Genomic DNA, 6,326 nt, shown 5'->3' with positions numbered 1-6,326 from the left:
ATGGCCCGGCCACTGAGCAGCCTTCAAATTCCCCAGAGGATTTCCCTCCAGTGGGGGAGAGTAGCAAAACCAGTACCACCGGCACCCAGACTGCTTTTTGAAAGGGTGCCTGTGAGCAAATAGATGCTATGTAAAAAAAAAAATGGCCATTGTGTCCCAGTGCTGTGGCTCCTGCCTGAGGCTGAGATTTGGGGGTCACCTTTACAAGCCAGCCTGGGCAGACAAGCTGAGAGATTCTCATCTCCAATTAACTAGCAAAAGCCAGACGTGGAAATGTAGTTCACGTGGTAGAGCACTCACCTTGAACCGAAAAAGCCAAGCAAGGGCTCAAGGTCCTGAATTAAAGCCCCAGTACCAACACACACACACACACACACACACACACACACACACACACACGTCTTCTTCAAAGGGGAAAAAAATGCTACCTCATACAAGGTGTAAAAGTAAACAGCTAAATGTGATGGCCACCTATAATCCCAGCATTTTGGAGGCAGAAGCAGATCTACTCAGGGAGACCCTTTCTCCAAAAACAAAACAAAAAAACCATAAAACCAGTGAAAAGTGTCCACCATTCAGGTCAAAAAGAATTAGTCCTGCAGACACATATAAGGTTAAACTATAAAAAGGAAAATGGATTTAGGATGTGACCTGACAGATTAAATAGCTCTTACACACATGAGAAGCTGGTAAATCTCACCTCTAAAACAGATGCAAACTCATGCAAGACTGACACACTGTAAAAGTTACTCTAGCAGGTTGGCAAAAAATGAAAGCGTTGGCCAAGTCTCCTTTCCAAGTTAATCTCTGAAGAGCCAGCCCCTCCCAGTGGTTGCTGGAGGGTAGAAGCTGACACAGCCTCCTCCCAAGACAATCTGCAACACTCAGCCACCACATCTCAAACCCGCCTGGCCTCCATGGACCAATTTTCTCTAGAGGTCAGCAGCGCCCGGTGCCGCCTGGATTGAGCACCGGGATTGCTGGGGCTCCCAAGTCAGAGATTCCCAGGTAGCTGACCCAAGTGTGCTCCGGATGCTGGAGTTGCTTAAAGCCCAGTTGGTGGTGTCCTGGAGAGTTGGGCTCAGAGTCCCTGCCAGAGAAATCCCTGGGCTCAGCAAAGTACATGGAGGATTATGAGCTGTTTTGTTTCCAGTAGCAGAATGGAAGTTCAGCAGTAACTGGCCACAACAGGAATGAGTGGGAACTCAAACTGACCTACTAAAAAGGACTATATGGCTATGAAAGGAGGAAAGAATGAAGACCCTGTGTGCATGCTCACGTGGAATGTTCTAGTAAGCTATAGGGCCAGCAACAGAGAGCTTTATTCAGAACAGAGCTACCTTTGGGACAAATGGGGGGCGACCCAAAGAAATGTCAATCAATATTTGTACTTGTTGATGTGTGCGTAAAAACCTGGGTTTAAAGGGCTCATCAGGAAACCAGCAGCTGTCCCTAGAGGAGGTCAAGCAGGAGCCAGGACCTGCCTACTGTGGACCTTTTAAATCTTAATACTTCATTTTAGGGGCTGGGAAGGTGGCTCAGTGGTAGGTAGAGCACTTGCCTTGCATGCCTGAAGCCCTGGGTTTGATTCCTCAGCACCACATAAGCAGAAAAAAAAAAGAAAAAAAATACTTCATTTTATTTTCATTGCTGATCATGTGAATGCATGATTTATTTCTTAGTATTAGTGAACATTAATATTAATAAATAATACTTAAGATTATTGTTCATTATTAGTGTTGATGGTCATTAATATTAATATGACAAAGATTAATGGCTTGATGGAGCAATTAGTTCATATTAAATGGCCACAAAAGAGTGGCTCCGTCCTGAGTTTTCCCCACGTCTGCATGATTCTGGCAAGAGGATCCAGGTGAACTAACCCAATTCCACCCAACCTTCCATACACTACCCTTTCTCCTCTTTGTTGTGGGTGCCCTCTGCTGGACAGAATGTGAACAAGGGTTGCTTTGAAGGAACCTGATTTGTCTCAATCCACCCCCACCTCCCTAAGGCAAACAAAAATCCTTATAAGGATTTGTTTCAATGGAGATGTACAGAACTTAGAAAGTAATCTATATTCATGTTTCTTGAAAAGAGAAACTGAAATAGTTGATAATATGGGCTACCTACTGTGTTAAGAATCCCTGCTTTAGGCTGGGAAGGTGGCTCAGAGGTAGAGCGTTTGCCTCACATTCATGAGGCCCTGGGTTCGATTCCTCAGCACCACATAAGCAGAAAAAGCCAGAAGTAGCACTGTGGCTTAAGTGGTAGCACGCTAGCCTTGAGCTGAAGAGCTGAAGGACAGCGCCCAGGCCCAGAGTTCAGGCCCCACAGCTGACAAAAAAAAAAAAAAAAAAAAAAAGAATGCTTACATTTCAGAGGCTGAGGCAGGATGTGAGCATTTGAGGTCAGTTTGGGCTGAAGAGAGAGTTCCAGGCTAAGCCGGGTGCCAGTGGCTCACGCCTGTAAACCTAGCTACTCAGGATGCTGAGATCTGAGAATTATGGTTCAAAGTCAGCCCGGGTAGGAAAGTCCATGAGACTCTGATCTCCAATTAACAACCAGAAAAACGGAAGTGGTGCTGTGGCTCCAGTGGTAGAGCTCTAGCCTTGAGCTGAAGAGCTGAGGGACAGTATGACCAGGTCCAGAGTTCAAGCTCCAACCAAAAAAAAAAAGTTCCAGGCCAGCCTTGAAAGTTACTCCAGTGCTATGCTATTGGTTGTAAGCAACAGAAAACCAAGTTTTACTGGACTGGACATAGAGAGGAAGCAAAGGCCAATGGCTGAAGAGTTCAGCTCAAGGAGGAGTTCAGGCGTAGCTTAATCAAGGCCTTGCCTCTCTCTACGTCTGCCCTTCTTTGGGCATCACTTTGAACTTCAGGCAAATTCTCCCCTGGTGTGCAACACACTTCGCCCCTAGATCTGTAGAGCTGACTTGACAATAGGACCTCTCTTCCCCGCCCCCCTGCCCCAGCCTAAAAAATGCCAATCGTTTCCATTTGGTGGGGTTTTATTTTGTTTTGTTTTGCTTTTTGGCAGTCCTTGAATATGAACTCAGGACTTTGCTAGACAGGTACTCCACCATTTGAAGCATACCTCTAGCTCTGCATACAAGTTTTGACATTCTGAACCTTGGCTATCTGACCTCCATGGGCTCGGCCTCTACCCCAAAAGGCCAAATTTGGAAGCCTGGCCACTGAGCCAGGCCGCTGAGCTCTGACACACCTCTGTGCTGCCCGCTTAAGAACATACCATCCTTTTTGCATGGACTCCATTCCTATTAGTCTGGTTTCCATGTTTTACCTTGGAGCAACAAATTTAAATGAAGAGAAGAGTCCCACCTCAATTGTGATGATGGCATTTGTGTCCTCAGCAAGGTGGTTGTTGCTGAAGCCGGTGACTTGCTCACAGACAGCTATTTATAGAACTCAGATTTGATCAGACATCCCAGGTTAGAGGTGTCTCCATATACTCATTCCTTCCAGTTCTTCAGCGATTCTTTGTTTTCCTGTGTGTGTGTTTGTTTATACAGTGCTTTGGATGAAACCCAGACCTCTTGCAAGTCAAGTGCCCTAATTAATCTACACCTGCCACTGTACCTATTTGACGGGTGGAGATATGGAGGCTCAGCTGTTTCTACATCATCACACACAGGGAAGTCAGACACCTGGCTTCAGACTCAGGTGTCCTGGTTGTGCTTTCTGTGATCTGTGTTATGCTATTGGCCCAATCTGATCAGTTTCTAGGCCAGATGTGATGGCTCACATCTGTAACCCTAGCTGCTTGGGGGGGGGCGTGGTGGAGAGGTGGACAGAGATTGGAGGATCATACTTCAAGGGCCAGCCTTGGGGGAAAAAATAGTGAGAGCCTATCTCAACAAATAAGCTGTGAATGATGGTTCACACCTGGGCGAGGAGGGGAGTCAGGGAACTTACTGGCACATGGAAACAACCACCCACAGAAAGGTACAGCGAAAGCCAGGGATTCAGCAGCACCCCCCTCCTTCTCTCCCCTGTCTGGGTCATCTCTCTCTGCTCCATTTCTCTTCATTTTGGACACCTTGGCCTCTATTGCAGGACAGCTACTTCCCGGTGGAGAGAACTTTGAATTTACATAATCCACAGTTCTGGACAGAGGACAGAGACCAGCTCTCACCCAGCAACTACATGGAAATCTCAGAAAGGGCCCTGATTGGCTCTATGTGGATGACACATCTATCCTGTGGGCCAACCACTGCATCCAGAATGAGGCTGCTGTGATTGGCTAGACCTGAGTCACATGGGCACATTCAGGGTGATATGCTGGGGAATTCTTCTTGGCAGCTGGGAGCTTTGGCTGTGGCAGGACCTCAGGGAGAGAGTCCTCCTTGAAGGAAGGTGCAGAGGATCTGGGGTGTTACACCCACATCTCTGAGGTCGGTCCTGTCCTGTAGCTGCCTGAGCCTCAGCTCTGCATGGAAGGCTGTTCCCTAAATCCACAGAAGGGGCTTTGTCCCTTGCCAAGCAGACTGAAAGCGTGGGCTCATGAACACCCCAGGGAGAGGAGCGGATTGTCAGGAGTGTCTGCAGGACCGGCGTGTCTGTGCCCATGCCTGCTCTGTGCGTGGCACAGCGCTGCAGCGCGTGTGCAGAGACTGGCTTCCACTGAGCCCCTAACGCCCTTCTCCTCCCTGCCAAACCCCATCTCATCAATGTTTCCAGCACTTTTTAAATGATTTGAACCTGAGTCTTAAGTTCAGGGTCTGGTGAGGGTGGGGCAGAGAGCATTGCTGTGTCCCCCCACCTCACCCCGCTCCTTTTCCTTCTCCTCTTTCTTCTTGTCAGTATTAGGGCTTGAACTCAGGGCCTGAGTACTTTCTCTTAGCTTTTATGTTTAAGGCTAGGACTCTACCACTTGAGTCCAGCTGCACTTCCAGCTTTTTGCTGTTAATTGGAGAGAAGAGTCTCACAGACTTTCTCCAGCCTGGGCTGGGTTTGAACTGTAATCCTCAGATCTCAGCCCCCTGAGTAGCTAGGATTGCAGGTTAGGCTGAGCTTCAGGCTGGCCCTTGCAAGCCCAAGGTAACCAGTCTCAGCTGAATTGCCCTCAAACGGAAGGGCTGAAGGATCCCTGGCTTCCCCAGGGCAGAAGGCCACTTTCCTGACAACCAAGGCACACACAGAGTGGGGACAGGATGCCCCCAGAACTGAGGGCCTGGTGAGACGTGGATGGCACACTCAACTCAACAGTACTGGTGATAGGAAAAAGGAGCCTCCAGGCTGCAAAAACACTGAAGCCCATAGCTAATGCTGGAGAAACACTGACACCCATAGCCAATGCATGTTGAGTGTAACAAACATTCAGTATACAAAGTTCAGTTTACCGAGTCACTTCTGTAAGAGCAAATCCAGCTACTTCTGCAGGCTGTGCACAATACCTGGCTCAGTCCTGGGATTTTTCCCATTATGGCACCCCCGGTAGCTATGCCCCACCTCAATTCCCCCTGTTGCATGCAAGGGAACCCTGTGTTCTAGCCAATGCTCTTCCTGGACTCTGAAGACAACTTCACCCCTGGGGCCTTGGAACTCGCCATTCCTGGAGTCCTGAGCTCCCTTCCTCCCTGTTATCTGCTCGGTGATCCCCATTTCCCCTACAGAAACAGCTCACCTGTCTCCCTCCGGGAGACAGGAAAATACACTTTGTTCCCAGGAACTCCAGGAAAGTTTAGCCTTTAATAAAAAGTTCATGAGGGATAGGTTAGGAGCAATGGGTAACAATGTTGTCAGACACCTTGTATTCATATACTGGTTTGTAGAATGGGAACTTCTTTGTACAATACTTAAAGATAATAAAAAAATGTTAAAATTTTTTTTGAAAAAGCAAGTTCAGGGAATTTAGTACACCAGCAGAAATAACAGCAAGATCTCTGGAGATGCAAAGATGGGTGTGTGTGTGGCTGATGGCAGCTTCGAGCCCGCGTAGGCCCCAGGGCTAAGTCCTGGCTGCCACTGGACCCTCTAGAAGCTCTGGGGACAGACTCACTGAAAAACCTGGAATCCAAGCAAAAGAACCCCAGAGATGCTATGCATTTTACCAAGGTCACACAGGTGGTAAAGACCAGGAGCAAGAGATGCATCGAGAAAATCTTCATGTGCTGTTTTTACAACCTGCTCTACTGAGTAGAGGATGGCACTGATGCAAACAGCAAATCCATAATGACCCACGACACAGAGGAGACACTTTGTCCATCGGCCCCTGTGGGGGGAAGGGGAAGGGAAGGAGGAGGGACAGGCAGTTCAAAGGGTCTGCCTACAGATGGAGCGCACAGGTGAAGCAGCCTTCCAA

This window comes from Dipodomys merriami, unplaced genomic scaffold (assembly GCF_024711535.1).
Source record: "Dipodomys merriami isolate MVZ:Mamm:240054 unplaced genomic scaffold, mDipMer1.0.p SCAF_116, whole genome shotgun sequence".
Taxonomy (NCBI): Eukaryota; Metazoa; Chordata; class Mammalia; order Rodentia; family Heteromyidae; genus Dipodomys; species Dipodomys merriami.
Note: the sequence above shows the minus strand (reverse complement) of the source record.